Source organism: Bison bison, unplaced genomic scaffold (assembly GCF_000754665.1).
Source record: "Bison bison bison isolate TAMUID 2011002044 unplaced genomic scaffold, Bison_UMD1.0 scf7180017864460, whole genome shotgun sequence".
Taxonomy (NCBI): Eukaryota; Metazoa; Chordata; class Mammalia; order Artiodactyla; family Bovidae; genus Bison; species Bison bison.
In genome coordinates, this window is record NW_011495022.1 from 5,702,965 (window position 1) to 5,721,320 (window position 18,356).

At 38.3% G+C, this 18,356-nt stretch overlaps 1 protein-coding gene across 3 annotated transcripts in view; it reads left to right on the forward strand.

The window, feature by feature from the left end:
- The first annotated feature begins 2,710 nt into the window (after positions 1 to 2,710).
- Positions 2,711 to 18,356, forward strand: part of ATF2 (activating transcription factor 2) — an 83,469-nt gene continuing 67,823 nt past the window's right edge. Inside the window, exons 1-2 of one of the 3 annotated variants that reach the window (XM_010859801.1) lie at positions 2,711 to 2,980; positions 13,724 to 13,823. The gene's annotated coding sequence lies outside the window, so the exon portion shown is untranslated. The remainder of the gene's footprint in view (positions 2,981 to 13,723; positions 13,824 to 18,356) is intronic. The other 2 variants (XM_010859800.1, XM_010859799.1) reach the window with 2 other exon arrangements.

Below are 18,356 nucleotides of genomic sequence, written 5' to 3' on the forward strand. Positions count from 1 at the left end.
CTGAGGTTATTGATATTTCTCCTGGCAATCTTGATTCCAGCTTGTGTTTCTTCCAGTCCAGAGTTTCTCATGATGTACTCTGCATAGAAGTTAAATAAGCAGGGTGATAATATACAGCCTTGACGTACTCCTTTTCCTATTTGGAACCAGTCTGTTGTTCCATGTCCAGTTCTAACTATTGCTTCCTGACCTGCATACAGATTTCTCAAGAGGCAGGTCAGGTGGTCTGGTATTTCCATCTCTTTCAGAATTTTACACAGTTTATTGTGATCCACACAGTCAAAGGCTTTGGCATAGTCAATAAAGCAGAAATAGATGCTTTTCTGGAACTCTCTTGCTTTTTCCATGATCCAGCAGATATTTGGCAATTTGATCTCTGGTTCCTCTGCCTTTTCTAAAACCAGCTTGAACATCTGGAAGTTCACGGTTCACGTATTGCTGAAGCCTGGCTTGGAGAATTTTGAGCATTACTTTACTAGCATGTGAGATGAGTGCAATTGTGCAGTAGTTTGAGCATTCTTTGGCATTGCCTTTCTTTGGGATTGGAATGAAAACTGACCTTTTCCAGTCCTGTGGCCTCACTTACGGAGGCTTTATTATCTCCCTTTGCTAATCTTTGGAACTCTGCATTCAGATGGGTATATCTTTCTTTTTTTCCTTTGCCTTTCACTTCTTTCTTTTCTCAACTATTTGCAAGGCCTCCTCAGACAACCAGTTTGCCTTTTTGCATTCTTTTTCTTGGGGATGGTTTTGATCACTGCCTCCTATACAATGTCACAAACCTCCATCCATATTTCTTCAGGTACTCTATCAGATCTGATCCCTGAGCTCCTGAGGTTTTAATTACACTACACTAACAGTACTACAGTGTTACTAACATATAGGGATGGTACTTTCATTTTAACTTGAGACATAAACTGTGTCAATACTTTGGCTTCTTTCAGGTCTCTTGAGTAATGATATTAGTTTTAAAAGAGGGGTTTGTTGACTCACATACAAGCATACAGGCCGGAAACCTGCTAAATGCCAGATACCGTTACTGAACTGCAGTTCTTTAACTGTCAAATACATGCCCCACAATCTTCCAACAGTTTCTGTTTCACTTGAGTTTGGAGATGTTCGAGAGTACCATTTATGCTCATGAAAGTAAAAGTGTTGGTTGCTCAATTGTGCCTGACTCTTTGGGACCCCATGGACTAAAGCTCGCCAGGCTCCTCTGTCCATGGAATTCTCCAAGCAAGAATATTAAAGTGGGTTGCCATTCTCTTCTCCAGGGGATCTTCCCAACCCAGGGATTGAACCCATGTCTCTTATGTCTCCTGCATTAGCAGGTGAAGTTTTTATTGTTGAGCAAATATGTTTATATGTAAACTCAATTCACAATTTTGCTACAGACTAGAAATCATCACTTAATAAGCAGAAAAATAGGCACTGGAAAAAATGTGCTTTAAAAAAACTAATGCAAAAAATAAAAAACTAATGCAGATTTTTGCAGGGGTCCCTATCATACTTTTCAACGGTGCCAGTGTGTATTTATTGAACAACCAATATCCCTACAGTTAACATTTGAAACATTTAAGTTGTAAAAAGAATCACAGATTTCTAGTTTGTAGGAGTGTATTTGTGTTAACTGCGGCACAATAAATATGATCTCTTTTGTCCTTAATGTTAATCAAATGACCCCCCCCACACACACACACACACACAGTTTTTAAACAGGTACCTTCAAAGTTTGACAGATATTTTCTTGGTATTGCATTGACCTGTGAAGCAGTAGGATAGTAATGTGGAAACAGTGCTATTTCTATGCCGTATTAGTGTCCTTTGGTTTTCTCTGAAGTGTTAACACGGAGTTGTTCATGTTCTAAAGATTTGAAATTATCTCTACTAAAATTGATGTATTTTTGCCTATAACTACTTAGTAAAGGAAAATTGATAAAATAGGATACACCATAATATGGAAGGTTTTCTCATAAAATAGTCCCTGTTACTATTTTAAGTTAGGGAGATATAGTGTAAAGCACTGTATTTCCTTTTGGTAAGTTACTTTGAACATAATTATATACTAACATCACGTACAGGGCGCTAAGAGCCGGAGGAATCAGTTTCAGCTACAGCTTAGTAAAATTCGAAAAAATGCCATTCATAGTAAAGGCTTTCTCGTTTATTTTCAGAACTGACATCTTTCCCATTTCAGACATGTTGGGGGCTCGAGAGTTAATTTCCAGCACACTCCGCTTCTAAACCGAAGCTCTCCGTCTCAGGGTTCAGTTGTAGCCGGAAGGTGGGTTTTGGTGAGCGCCTCCCTACGCTTTACTCTCCTTTCTACCTAGGACCGGGAAGTGACAGCAACGGAAATACCAGGTTTCCGGAGCTGGGCTCAGAGGACTCCTGCTTTCTCTCCCGCCGCTCGCAGCCTTCCCAGAGTTCACCTTTCCTTCCTGCACACCATCAACCTCACGCGACCTCAACATCCACCTGCTCCAGCGCCCCACACTCGCGCCCGCCTCCCAGCCGTCTGCCAATCACAGTCTGCAGTTGCTCGCGGGTTACAGAGACACAGCTCTTTTGACTCTCTGGTCCCGCCTCCTCCATAACTGCTTCCCGCCCTTCGAGTTCTTTATCCAATAATCAGCGCTCGAGTATCCCTTGGTTCCCGCCCCCCTTTCCCTGCCCTCCTGAAGTCCCACCCACTTCCTTAAGCCTGAGGGAACCACCTGACCCGGAGGCGCTCCGTCTGAAGGAAGGCTAGAAGGGGAGTGTGCGTGTAGGGGAGGGGCGCGAAAAGAAAGGAGGGATGCCGGGAGTGGGGCGGAGAGAAGGGTTGTCAGTCCGATCTCGCGAGAGAGGACGGAAGCCTGTGGGAGCCCGTGGCCTTTAAAGTGCGGTTCAGCCCTTTCCTCTAGGGGTAGTTTGTAAACACCGCGGAGCTTGGGTCTTCCCAACGACCGAAAAGAGCATGAACTAGTGAGCTGGAAAGGTGAGTAGTGATGAGGAGAGGGCCGCAGGACTGGAGACTGTAGGGATACGGAGAAAGAAGGCACTAACATGGCGACGTCGCTCACCATAGTCCCCACCCCCCGCTTCCCATCACCTCGGGCTCGTCTGCCTCTGTGCCTAGCCCTCGGGGCGGCTGTGGCTGCGCTGCCGCCTCTGCGGCCCGCGCGGCGTCGGCTTCAGGAGCCGGACTGGCCAGGCCGGACCGTTAGGTAACTGGCATTTGTTGTTCCGGCCCCTCCCCGCTCGCGCGCTTTCCTAACGTGGAGGAAAAAGGAATAACGGCGTCTCTTAGACCCCTCCCCCGATGTACCTTCCCCTTCTCTGGTCTGTTCAGAGGTCCCGGGGGCACATGTCGGAGTCGCAGAGGGCGCAGGGAAACCCCCCTTCAGTTCTGGAATGGAACAGGAAGAGGGCCGGCTCTGGTCTCTGCACTCAGTGGTTGGGCACTGTATATGATGGTGGCGTGGGGAGGAACTGGAGGTGCGGTAGAAAATAGGGTCAGGGTCTCTGGCTGCGGTGGAAGCTGACGGAACAAATGGAATGGAGAACCTGGGACTTGGAAGTCTTGGCCTTATCTGTCCTTTCTGCCCCTTCACACTCCCGCCACCCCCCACTTTTTCCCGATGGGGCGGGGCTGAGGTGCGGTGCAGATTGATTCTCCTATGTTCCCCCATTTTTTTTTTTTTTAAACCTTCCTGGGTAGACTGTAGAGAATAGTAGGGGTATTAGGGTATAACCTTTTTTTTTTTTTTTTTTAATTGATGCCCTGGGGACCAGTACCGAGAGTGTGTGTGCATGTATGTGTGTGTGGGGGGATTCTGTGTTCATTTGTTCAACTGACGCTAGAAGGAGGGAGAGAGCGAAAGAGATGGGGACTATTTTTGTGCCCTTATATCGTATAAAATTATCTTTGCCTTTGGTTAATGAAGAGTTTTAAAACTGGCCAGGCCAAGAGCAAAACTACTGTGAATATGATGGAGTAAAAGGGATTACTCCTGATGGACTTTAGGCTATTGACTAATACCTATTATTATGTGAAAGTAACAATTTCTAGGGAATTTTAAAATTTGGAGACAGTAACAGTAGATACACTTAATGTATAGATTTGAAATCAGAACAAAAACTGTTGCGCTGAGCACATTTTTTGTCCTATCTGAAGTAATTTATAACCACTGTCAGTCTCTCTAGGCATTATCTTAAAGCCTATATTTTTGGTGTTTTGTACCAAAACTATGAAGGTGAGAAACTTCTTAGAAAGTCATCCCTATATGGTTAAGTGCCCTGAAAGACAAATATAATAGCAATTATATTTTGTTATTTAATTGATTACACTGACTTGAAGAATCTACTAAAAACACTGTTCTCAAAACTGCAGGAACATCGTTGTAAAGTATGTTAAAAAAAAATAGAGATGTCTTTCTTCAGATCAAACAATTAAGGCCATCGATAATTGAATCCTAATCTTTGTAAAATAATCTGTAAGAATAGTCCAAATTTACAGTGCTGTGTATGCTGCTTCCCCAAGACATGTTTAATCTTACTCTGAGAGGATGCTGCCGCCATTAGGTTTTTAACTAAAATATAATATTGTAATTTAGAACATAAGTGCTTGTTTTTTAACTGTCATTAAGGACGGAGCTTTCAGGTGCTTTTGTGCTTATGTTTTTAAGGTACATGATACCTTCTGCAGATTTGATTGTATTTTCTAGAAGTTCTTTTTAAAACATATTAGAATGTTTATTTTATATTTGGGGCACTATATTATCTATTAGATAATGTAATCCAGAAATTCCTACATTTACTTTACTTGGAGTATTTGTTTTGTGTTTTAAAACTAAGATTAACATGATTGTGTTAATGATTATGTTAATGATAATGTTAAAAATGATTGTGTCAGCTCTTTCATAAATTGGAGTATTTGTATTTAGGATTTAGAAGCTATATGAATTTCGTTTTTAAAAATGATGTACTCTGCCTCAAATTTCTACTACCTATAATTAGTATTAACTTTCAATTAATCATCTACATTTTTTCTACTTAAATTTTTGTATTTTGGAAAAGTTGGGGTTTAATGACTTGTATGTTATCTGCTGGTAAATTGTTGTTAGATCATATTAGATCAAGTAAACAGTCCCACTGTACATGCTGTTTCCACTCATTTTTGTTTTCAAGCTCTTCCTTCCATTATGAAGTAAAGACTATAAGCTGGTACTTCTTTCTCTTTAATAGTCTTACTGTAATGTCCTCCAACAAGGTAAAGTAGTTGAAGTCTCCCTATTTAAAACCAGATTTCCACCAGTCTCTCATTGAAAACCCAGTGAGTAGCAATAATGTATTTTTTAAAATTAATACACAAAATGTTATTCTAGGCTCTAATTAAAATGTACTGTAAATAAAACAAATTAGCAGTTATAGTCAGAAGTTTAACTTACTATATTTCTGTTTATCTTATTCTCACACCTATTCCTTAAGACTAAGAACGTACATAAAATTCCTCATGTTCTCTTAATGGAACTTAACGAGGAGGTAGTAGTAATAGTATTCACCATTCATATCTAGGGGCCAATCCCACAAAACATCTTATTTCTGTTTCTTAAGGTTAAAAACTTAGTGTAAGGTATAGTTTCAAAGAAATTTAAGGAAGTTTGTGGATTTTTAAGGCCAACAATAATTGGAATTATTTTACATATATATTGTAATTGTAAATACAGATTATTACTTTCACTTAATTCTTTTTAACAAGCTTGAAACTGATACATCATTTACATTTTTATTTTTACTGATGCTTTTTTTCCTCTTGGCATTTTGGTAATTGTAGTAATTAAAAACATTTTTTGCAACAAGAAGGGATGTAAATAAATGCTTTGGGGGCTAGGCCTATTCACCCGTCTGCAGTCTGTCTTAACAAAGATAGTGATTCTCAGTCATTTTTTCTGTCACAATATCCAAGGAATAGAAAGCACTCCCAACAGCTGTTGTTGTTTAGTTGCTAAGTTGTGTCCAACTTTTTGCAACCCCATGGACTGCCAGGCTCCTCTGTCCTTGGGGTTTCCCGGGCAGGAATACTGGAGTGGGTTACCATTTCCTTTTCCAGGGGAATCTTCCCAATACAGGGATCAAACTTGTCTCTCCTGCTTGGCAGGCTGATTCTGTACCACTGAGCCACCTGAGAAGCCTAGTCCCAACAGTAATAGTAGCTTATTATTGGAGAGATTCTCAAGATTAGTAGAGAAAGACAAGGAAAAGGCAATGGCACCCCACTCCAGTACCCTTGCCTGGAAAATCCCGTGGACAGAGGAGCCTGGTAGGCTGCAGTCCATGGGGTCGCTAAGAGTCGGACACGACTGAGCGACTTCACTTTCACTTTTCACTTTCCTGCATTGGAGAAGGAAATGGCAATCCACTCCAGCGTTCTTGGCTGGAGAATCCCAGGGATGGAGGAGCCTAGTGGGCTGCAGTCTATGGGGTCTCCCAGAGTCAGACACGACTGAAGCGACTTAGCCCCAGCAGCAGCAGCAGAGAAAGACAGGTGGGAATGATTGTAATTGGCAAAAGCCAGTTGGTAAATCACCAGGTGTATTTTGGTATTACATGGCTACCTTAATAATGACCTTAAGTTTATAAATATGTTCCCTAAACATTCTTTAGTTTGCCTCATGGAACCTGAATCTTTGACATTCCAGTTTTATAACTTAGTTTTTTTCTAATTCTATTGTTTGGGTTAGTGAGTTTCCTTTTATTTATTGGATACTTGCTAGGATAGTGTTACCAGAAATCACTGAACTGATAAAATTATAATACTGTGATTTCTGTGCAATCCAGTTATCATTTTCTTCTACTTCACCAATCCCACTATAAACATTTCAGTGAGACCTTTCATTTCTTCCTGATGATTCAATTTAAAGACCATACTTCTGATATTTGTGCTTTTGATTTCTTTACTAATTATTTACTATAAGTACAACATCATTTCTCAATCACAGTGTTGAGAGTCACTGGTATCTTTTATCTTTCGTAAGATAGATTTTAATGATTGTGAAATATGGATGTTGGAATGAGGGTTACTTCTGAGGTAGTATCTCTTTCATTTACTTGAATTTTGACATACTTTGTATGGTGTCGGAGGATATAAGCTTACTAGTGTTGTTGTGGGAATTGTACATAATCTATATCTTATTTGTGCCCTCTTCATAATGAAAAATTATTATTGATATACTCCTGAGGGATGATTATGAATTATTTTAATTCTTGCTGAGCTGTGAATTTCTATTTAATCTTTTTATTCTTTCAGAGATAAGTTTTTAGTGAGGAAAAGCAGTGATCAAGAAGCGTATTTTGCTCATCTGCCTTGAGCAGAAACAATGCTGGAGATGTTATTTCACATAACTCATATGATTACCAAGTCTAAAATAATGTTATTGGTAAAAACTTGGATTAGCACTGTTCACATTCATAACCATTAATCTGTAAGTTCTTTGTGTTTATATATTTCTAATCTTGTTCTATTGTAATTTTAAAATTTAAAGTAAGAACTTGCTTACCTTGTATCACCTAGGAAGTAGAGGTCTGGGAATAATCAAGACTCACTTGAGAAATGAAGTTCGACTTAAAAATTGGACTACCGTTATTTTTATTAAAGAATATTTTGAGACATTGGGCTAATTTCACTATTCACGTACAGCTATCCCTCAATATCTGTGGAAGTTTGGTTCCAGGATCCCCTGTGGATACCAAAATTTATTGATACTCAACTCCCATATATAAAATGGCATTGTATTTGCATATAACCTAAGTTCATCCTCCCATGTTCTTTAAATCATCCTACATGGCTTATGATACCTAATACAGTGTAAATGCTGTGTACATGGTTGCCAGCAGGAGACAAACACAAGATTTGCTTTTTAGAACTTTCTGAAATTTCTTCCCCCGAATTTTTTTTTTTTTTTTTTTTTGCCACACTGCTTGGGATATTGGAACTTCCCTGACCAGAGATTGAACCTGTGCCCCCTGCATTGGAAGTACAGAGCCTTAACCATTGGACCACCAAAGAAGTCCTGTTCCCCCAAATATTTTTGATTCAAGGTTGTTTGAATCCATAGGGCCATCTGCACTCATAATGTACTTTCATGAATACAGTATTGAGAAAAGTCTATGATGCTCTTCATGTATCTCATCAACTTTGAGGAATTTCATCAAAACTTGGGTATACTCTTGGGAGTGGTGATATGTATGAAGAACATCCGTCATGTGTGCTGTGTGTACGTATGTGGAATTTTCCAGGCAAGAATACTGGAGTGGGTTGCCATTTCCTACTCCAAGGAATCTTTCTGACTCAGGAATCGAACCTGTGTTTATTGCATCTCCTGCTTTGGCAGACAGATTCTTTACCACTTTGGCAGGCACAGATTCTGTGCCATCTGGCAAGTCCCATGTCTGCTGGCAGTGGGCAACAATTAAAAACTACTGCTTTCATCCTTAAAGCTGAGTTTATATTTTTCTCACTTCCTTACACTGATGAACTAAACATGTACCAGATAACTTGAGGGGATACCATCAAATTCATGGGTTAAAGATTAATTAAAAAAAACTTCTGTCTAAAAATTTAACTAGTTCTCACCTTCAGACTTTAAAAAAAAGGAGGTAGTAAGATTAGGATTATTAGGAAAATGTACATTTAAAGTCAAAATAAAACAGTAAAATTTATAATAAACTGAATAGATACTGTATGAGTGCTGTGCACTGTACTTAATGTATTTTACATATACAGTAATTTCACTTTTTTTGGACAATCCTGAAGCTAGTATATTTTTCTTACTGGAGAGGATAGTAGTGAAATCATACCATTTAAATTTTTCCTAGCTTAGAAATTCAAAGAATCTTAAACCTTGAAAGGAGAATGAAGTCCTTCTAGCTTACACCTTCAGGTTTTCAGCTTCTTAGGTTTATTATGACTACTGCTGTTCCCAGTGTGAGCTCTAGGATCATTTCTTGGCTTTTTTTTTTTTTTTTTTTGGTGCTTACCAAGATATGAGAAGGAAATTAGATCACAGAGAAAACTCTAATGAATCTTTGCAGCTCCTTGGTCTGCAAGCCTGTCCTCCCGAGTCCTACAGTTTTTGCTTTATTTTCTATTCCTCATCAAAGATAACCACATACTTTGCATTATAGAACAATTGAAATTTATCTCACAACTTTTGTCAGAAGTCCAGCTGGGCCCTCTTTTTAGGACCTTACAAAGTCTAAATCAGTATGCTCACAGAGCTACATTTTTTGGGAAGTGGGGAGTCTCTGAGGAAGAATCCACTTTCCAGTTTGTTTGGATTGTTGACTGCATACAGTTACAGGACTGCCGTTCCTCTTGCCTCGTTGACTGTCAGTTGGAGCTGGTCTTCACTTGTAGAAGCTAAAATGCTTTCAGTATTGCTGCCTCAAGTAATGGCAAGTAAAGTCTATCTCTTGCTTATCTCTGACTTCTGCTACTGTCAGAATCTGACAGAGAAAGTTCTCTGCTCTCACTGGGTCATATGATCAGATTGGCCCATTTGGATAACCCAGGATAACCTTCCTGTTTCAGAATCTGTGACCATTTTTATATCTGCAAAGTCCATTTTGCTCTGTAACATAACCTATTCATAGATTCCAGGGGGATCGGGGTGCGGACATCTTTGGGCAACCATTCTGTCTAGTATACTCATACTCCTGAAAATAATTTGATGAACTGTGTACTCTTGCACGTTTCTAAGTTGATTCTTAAAATTTTTCTTTGTAAGTTTAGTTTTAGTTGGCTTAAAACTCATCATTCAGAAAATGAAGATCTTGGCATCCAGTCCCATCACTTCATGGCAAATAGATGGGGAAAAAGTGGAAATGGTGTCAGATTTCATTTAATTGGGCTCCAAAATCACTGTGGACAGTGACTGCAGCCATGAAATTGAAAGATGCTTGCTCCTTGGAAGAAAGTTTTAGAGCAGAGACATCACTTTGCTGACAAAGGTCTGTATAGTCAAAGCTATGGTTTTTCCAGTAGTCGTGTGTGAATGTGAGAGTTGGACCATAAAGAAGGCTGAGCGCCAAAGAATTTATACTTTCAAACTGTGGTGTTGGAGAAGACTCTTGAGAGTCCCTTGGACAGTAAGGAGATCAAACCAGTCAATCTTAAAGGAAATCAACCCTGGATATTCTTTGGAAGGACTGATGATGAAGCTTCAGTACTTTGGCCACCTAATGTGAAGAGACAGCCCATTGGAAAAGACTCTGATGCTGGAAATGATTGAGGGCGAGAGGAGAAGCGGGCAAGAGAGGATGAGATGTTTGGATGGCATCACTGACTCAATGGACATGAGTTTGAGCAAACTCCGGGAGATAGTGAAGGACAGGGAAGCCTGGCATGCTGCAGTCTATGGGGTTACAAAGAGTCAGACACAGCTTAGTGACTAAACAACGAGCTGAAAAAAAAATGATTTCTGACTTTTCAAGATATTGACACCATTCTAAGTACAGTTGATTTTTGATGAACACAGGTTTGAACTGCATGGGTTGACTTACGTGAATTTTTTTCAGTAGTATATACAATATTACTGCATCACCTGCCAGTAGTTCAACCTGTGGGAGCAGAACTGCGAAAGTGGAGGATCCACATATACAGAGGACATCTCTTCAGTTACAGTCAGGTTTTGGACTGTATGGAAGATTGGTGCCCTGAGTTGTTCGAGCGTCAACTGTGATCCTTAGTGATTCAATCTGTCATTGGTTTAAAAAAACAAACGACTTAATTCACCTTTAACAATTGAGCATTTTTATTGTTCCTTTTTCTTACTGAACTTATAATTAAGAATAATTTTATTTGAATCCAGGGTATTTTAATGCTTTAAACTATTTTGATCACATCACCTTATCCTACTTCTTTGCAACAAATATAAATTGAACTTTACAGAGTTTCCTATTTATTTCCTCTTTGCTTTGTTCTCATGAAGCTCACTCTCAGGACAATGCATTTTTCCACAGTATTTTGAGAATAGAAGAGGCAATCATTAAATGAAAGGGTTTTTGTTCCTGTCATCACATTGTTCAGTACATCTGAATTCAAAACATGCCTCAACACAAGGCACGACACCATTCTTAAAAAGCCATGCTTTGCTTTAACAGCACTATTTTAAGGGTGCCTTGATTAATGGAGGCTTTAAGACACTCTTATTTTAAATCATCCCCTTGTTTTGTTCCATGGAGATTTTTACAATCCAGGGCAATGCATTGTAATAATATTTGATATGGCTAAGAGGTATGGGTTTCTTTTCAAGTATGGAATTATGAGCACTTAGGGAAAGCAGGCAGATTATTATTAGGAAAGCAAACATAGGGAAGTTGAAGATACAAGAATTGATGTTCTTAAAACATGTCTTACTTATGAGTCCCTTGAAAAGTCTTAGTGTATCTGCAGTAATACAAACACCTGTCTAAATGTTGCTGCCTTGAAAGTCTATTCCCCCACCCACCTAGCTCTTCTGCTCCCACAAGGCCAGAAGCTAGCTTCTCTCCCAGAATCACCCTTAAGTAGAATTAATTCCTTTCTCACACTGATGTCTACCTTTTTGGGCCCTGTTCCTTGCCCCAATTTCTCTTTCCTGAATACTTGTCGTTAGTAGTGTTTGTCCCCTTTAGCAGACAGATCCTACCTCTTACCTACAAGTCGATTTTATCCAAGTATAAGACACACATACACAGTAGCTGGGGTAGGGTAGTAGTAGTAAAGGAGAGAGTCCTTACATTTGTGCCCTTCAAGTTACAAACAAATAAACCTTTATTTTTAATGTTTTTCAAAGTCTAGATAATTAGCTTAACCTTGCATGCATTAAACATGAGCTCTGTTTGGCAGATTCAGCTGGCTGGCTTAATGTTCTTGCTTTTGCTTGAAGTAAAGATCATAAGGCTATCTTCCTGCTTTCTAGATATAAGTTCCTGGTCTTTTGTAAGCAGCTGCTGAACTAAATGCAAATATTCAATAGGAAAATCTGAAGCCATACTTAAGCATTTCCATGAAAGATAATTTGCAGAAATTTATCTCTCTCTGGAAGATGTGAAACTTTGAGCTATCCCACAGAGCCATTTGTCCTTTGAATTGCTGCTCCTTTCATAGTCCCCATTTTACATTTGTCTAGCAGAATACCCTCTTCTGGTCCCTTTTCCTTTAAGGAATAGTCTGTATATAAAACAGAATTTTGTTGCCAGCTTTGAAATAAAGAGTCATTATCGCTTTTGGTATTTGCATCAGAAGTTTTAAACATATTAAGGCCTTTTCAGCCAACCTTATTCAAGGTAAAGTACAAGTTCTCTTTTCAACAGTTTGTGCAATAAGGAAAAGGAGCTTCAAATTCACACTTGGCTCTCACGTAAGGGAGCTCAGCACTCAAATGTAGAGAAAAGTTGATTTTCCCTTTAACTTTGTTCAGGAACAAAGTTCCTGCCTTTTCCTAATGCAGTTAATAACTGAGCTTTCTAGCAGGTTCTTACCAATTTCATCTTAGGCACTCCATTACTTACCTAACGGTCCCGTGTAATCATTTTTATGGAAAGTTTATGGAAAACCTAGTGAGATTATCCTTCGAAACCTTAGCTATTTACGTTGTTTCTTTACTCTGGTCTTCAGATACAGATTGGTCTTGCATATTTAGAGAAGTCCTTATTAACATTGGTCTTGCTCCTTGGCTGCTAGCAGAACTATCTACTTTTGAAAGCTCCCATCAGTGGACTGATAAGGCATCTCTACAAGGGATCCAACCATCTTCCATTTTAGAACGACCAGAGTATGATGATAGAAAAAACTATCCACCAATATTCATTCTCTTCTTTTTTCCTTATTGTAGATGCTCCATTTCCCCCCACCCCCACCTTGAGCATATGATGAAATAAAGAATGTATTTCCTGGCTTCCCTGCTAGCTCTAGCCATGTGACTTAAGTTCTGACCAGAATAGAGGTTTCCTGTAAAATTTCTGAAAAGTGTCCTTGAAAGGAGGCTATCACTCATCTCCCCATTTTCCTTCTTGTCATCTGATGTGATGGTTAGACCTTGAGCAGTTATTTTAAGCCATGATGGAGATGGCACATGTTGAAGATGGCAAAACTGCAAAATAGAAGGAACCTGGGTTCCTAATGGTCATGGTTCTGACTGCCTGTTTTCATGTGAGAAATAAACTTTTGACTCACTTAAGCCATTGTTATTTTGAGTTTTCTCACTCACAGCTAAACCTAATCCTAGCTGATACAGGTGTAAAAAAGTCAAGTTGTTTTCAAATAAGAACCACATAAACTGTTGTGTAGAGCACACAGATACAGGAGGAACTATTAATATGTTCACTCTAAGAATTTTGCTGCTCAGATTCAGCACTGCCATTTTACAGATCAGCTATGACTACCTCTCCCTTCTGTTGCATTAAAAAGTTTTATTTTTCTCTTTTCACCAAGACTCCATTACCATGCTTCCATCCTTGAAACTATTACACCTCTAATAGGTGGCAGTGTGCCAGGAGTTGTGGGAGGCCACAGGATAAGTATCTTCCTGGAAGATTTTTGAGGGAACCTTAATTTTTATATTAAATAATGGAATGGAAGGCAAAATTCACATGCACTTTAAAATGTAAAATAGCCATTTATAAATTTTTGTAGTGAAGTTATTTAGCTCTTGCAGAGTAATGAGTTTTCTCTTTTCTGTCTCTCCTTTGCCCTAAGGATATTTAGATGGAAGCTTGAGAAGCACTGCTTACTTGATAAGAGCTGACAGATACCTGGCAGCAGAGTAGATAAAGCTCATGGCCTACCAGCTAGAAAGGTAAGAGATTTTAAGTTTTTACTGCAAAAGTGGCCTTTTATTTTGTGATTGTCTCTCAAATATAATTAAAGAGGTATTTCCAGACAGCAATCCTCAGAATGTTAGTGTCCTACCGTATTGACTATTGTTTAATAAAAAAAAAAATTCTGAGGTTTGGCAGATTTGGAGATGTCCTTTTGGAGCTACAATGCATATCAGCATATAAAAGCACACCAAAGACTTTACATAAAAGTACATAATTTTAATTCAAAGGGTCCTAACTTGTCTGACTAGGGAGTCCTTTATAGCAAAGGGTCCCAGTATGAAAGTCGCAGCTCTTGTAGGACTTCATAAGGATAGTAGCAGGAGTTAATCCTTGAGATATTTTCTATATTTTAAAAACAATTTGGACAGAAAGTCCTACTCTCTTGGATGTGCTCAATAACTGGATTACTAAAAGAGACATTTGAAATTACAGGGTATGGGGAAAGTGGAGGGAGGAAGATCAGTGGTGAGTGGCATTAACTAAGAAACAGATGAATGGGAAGTAAAAGCACTCTAGGATGAGAGAGTGAGCTGATTAAAGTTTGCATTACTACAGCCAGAAAATCAAGGTATCATAAGAATGCGGTGGGTGTCAGAGGCCAGTCCATGCAAGGGTATCCAGACACTGTTAAGGATTAGAGACCTAATCATAAGAGCATAACTTCTCCTTTCCTCTCATTTTGACTGGCATTGTTTGAGTATAAATCATCATTCTCTTTCCTGAATCTAGATGTTTGTAACTGATTTTCTTACCCATGGTGTTACTCTCACTAATCATCCTCCACACTTCTATTAGTGATGTTGCCAAAATGCCCCTTTGATGATCTAAATCACCTATTTAAAATCTTTACATTTTTTATTATTTAATTCTTTAAATTTTTTAAATTTATTTTTTAATTGCTTTACAGAATTTTGTTATTTTCTGTCAAACCTCAACATGAATCTTCCCATTTTTAATAGCAAGATTAAGCAAACTTCTTTGACGAGCCAAATAGTAAGATTTTAGTCTTTATGGGGGTCACATATAGTCTGTATTGCTTCTTTCTCTCCTCCGCCCCTCCCACCCCACACACACCCCTCAACTATTTAGAAAGTTGAAAAACTTTAACATTTTGGCACAGGGCCATAGTTTATAACCTCAGGGTAGGGGTCAGATAAGGGAATAAGGTTGGACTCCAGACTCCTTGCTCGGGCACTAAAGGCCCTTTGAAATTTGCTTCCTGCTGTGGCCCCAGCTCTCTTCTTCTTCAATCACATAGCCCATAGTTTAGCCATTAGAGGTTCTTGGAAATCCATCCTTCTGTGTATTCTGCTATTTCCTCTGCCCAAAACATCATCTCTTTTTTCTTTGAGAAGACTTAAGTCCAGGCATTACTTCCTTTAGTACCCTTCGCAGATCCTTTGTCTCTCCAGGGTTGGTTAGGTACTTGTCTTAATGACGGGGTAGAAGATCAGATAAATTTAACTTTAGAGAAAAGAAGAGCTCATACTCAGTATAGAAAAGATTCTCACTTGACCCAGTCACAGAAAGCATCAGGCTTCATTTCACTCATCTTGGCTACATGGTTTTTTGTCCCTGTTTTCTGTGCCTGCTCCATTCTGGCTTTCATTAATTTCTTTTTTTTTTTTTTTTTTTCATTAATTTCTTATCAGTATGAACATGATAGAAGGTGTCTGTGAATCCTGAGTATGATTTTAAATGTCTAATGTATAGCTCTGGTTGACTTTTTTTTTTTTTAACACATTTCTTGAAGAGGTAATCTGATTGGCTTAACTTATTCAGATGTCTTTCCTGGTTTACCTGAATGAAACAGGTATGTCGGGTAATGGAAATATAGGATTGCCCTTTGCTGGCCATCTGGCTCTAAGAGGGGATTACGGGTGGGGAAGAAAGGTAACCAGCTCTAGTATACTCCCTGTTCCCTATGTTCCCATAGCACCTGTGTATATCTTTATTATTGTATGTATATCACTAAATTAGTATTACTATTTTCACTTGTTTGTCTTCCTTACTAAACTAATTTTGAGGTCAGGAAACATACCTTATTCTTAATGCAGTATCAGGTACAAATAGTCAAATATCTTCAAATAAATTTCATAAAATATATTTGTATTAGAAATGTTTGGGAATTCTGCACATCATAGGTCACATTAAATATTATCTGTATTTCAGAAATCTGCTTTGAAACTTGAGTACATGTTTTAAATGTAGAGGTTACAACATGTGTAGTTCTATAACTAGAAGATGAGTAAAATTCATATTTTAGAATGTAGTGATTTCTGAAATTAACCACCAGAAACGGATTCATTTCCCCCACTTCTGTTTTCAAAGATTCATTTGCTCATACTAGTTTCTATGAAGTGATTTCCTTTTTACTTGTTTTTGATAGGAGATCTAAGAAAAGCAGATATTTTTATCAGTTGTATCATTTGAATAATATAATTAAAAATGGCATGGGAATATTGATATTACAGGGTAAAGGATTGTCTATCTTAATATGTTTAATATTGTCTATCTTAAAATGTTTAACCCACATTTCATGTTTTAAACAAGGGAGTTGCCTATAGGACAGCTAATTGTCTAAATTTTAGTCACCTCTCAAGTCTTTATTCAGATATAGAAATTATTATTCTGTTTGCTCTTAACTTTCAATACAGAACATAGTTTTTCTGTTCTTTGACACAATATGAAAGTTATAATCCAGAAACAATCAGAGAATTGTTAAGAGAATTTGTATATTTTAGTATATTCTCTTAACTATTGCTAAGTTACATGATGCTAATTATATAATGGTTATATGTGAATTATGATAGTGCATGTTATTTCTATACACTTTAAGCTCCTCCTGTAAGTTTTTCCGTTTTTATTTTTAGTTTTTTTTAGTTCAGAACCTTTTAAGATAAGTTGCTAGCATGATGTCTCATTCCTGCAAATACTTTATTTTCTACAATAAGACATTCTCCTCTTAAATCATAATACAACCATGAAAATCAAGAAGTTAATTTTAAAATATTGCTATCATCTAATCTGTACATTATATTTAAGTATTGCCAGTTATTCCAATAATGTCTGTCCTTTATAGCAAACAGATTCAGTCTAGAATCTCATGTTGCAGTTAGTTGTCATGACTCATTGGTCTTTTTCGATCTGAAACAGTTCCTTGATCTTTCCTTGACTTGGCACTTTGAAAATTATGGGCCAGTTGTTTTGAGGGGATTTACCTCAATTTGGGGTTGTGTAGTATTTCTTCATGATTAGATTCAGATTATGTGTCTTTGGCATGACTATCATGAAAGTGATGCTGTGACCTCCTCATTGCAACCCTTTGGTTGCAATGATATGGATACTGATTTTTCTTATTTTTAGTATTGTTAACTTGTATCACTTGAGTAAAGTGATGTTTGCCAGGCATTTGTACTGTATATTACTCTTTTTAGTAATTAAAATGTATTTTATGGGGAGATAGTTTGAGAGGATGTAAGTATCCTGTCTAATCAAACTTTCAGTTTATTCTTCTATATTGGTATATATCTTTTATATCAGATTAATGAAATCCTATTTTATTTATAATATCTATTACTGTCATTTATTTTGATTCTGAAATTGTCTGAGATCTAGCCACTTTCTGACTAAATCCATAGTATTCCTTCTTTCTTGCACAAGGTACTTAAGGCCCATCATGTATTTTTCCTGCTTCAGCCCTGGAATCAACCAATTCTTCAAGGATCCCAGGTTCCTTTTGGTTGAAAATGGCATTTTGACATCAAGGTCTGGGTGCTAAGTGGGCTTCTTGCTTATGTGTTATCAGTGTTCCTAGGCCCTCTCAGTGACACAGCTAGGGAAGTATGTGAATATATGTGCATATTTATACACATATTATCATCTGTGTTTCTGTATGTTTACATTGAAAATCATGAGTTCATACCAATATCTCTAAATCCCATCATCAGGATTTATTCTGTGTTAATTATTTCCATCCTCTGTATAGTGTTGCCTATTTTCATCCACTGTATCCTTGAGAAATTCACTTATTCATTCATTACCTGCGTTACATGTAATGAATTGCCTGTTGCCACCAGGCCTTTGCCTCTCAGCAGGTAGGTATCCTCTTGCTTGGTCCTGATATCCTGTCTTGGGCTGATGCCATCCCTGTTCTTTACCTCACGTGGATGCCTCCTCACCCTTCTGGGGCACCGACATCCCACATCAGACTGCTTCCCCCTGCCTGCATAGACAGATCTTTCCTCACCTAACTCAGTCTCCTGTCCAGCCCAACCTCCTCCCCCCATGAGCACCTTTCTCTTCTTGTCCAGGTTCCCACACTCTGTACTTAGACAGGCTGCTCCCTCAATGGCCTGACTAATCTGTCTCCCGTGAAGATACCCTTATTTATGTTTTTCCTTGGAAGGTTGTCTTTTTATTCATTTTAAGTTACAAGAAATGGTTTGCTGGTTAATTTCAACCATTTCCTTCCTTTCATCTTTCCTTAAAGTGTTCTTCATTAGGAT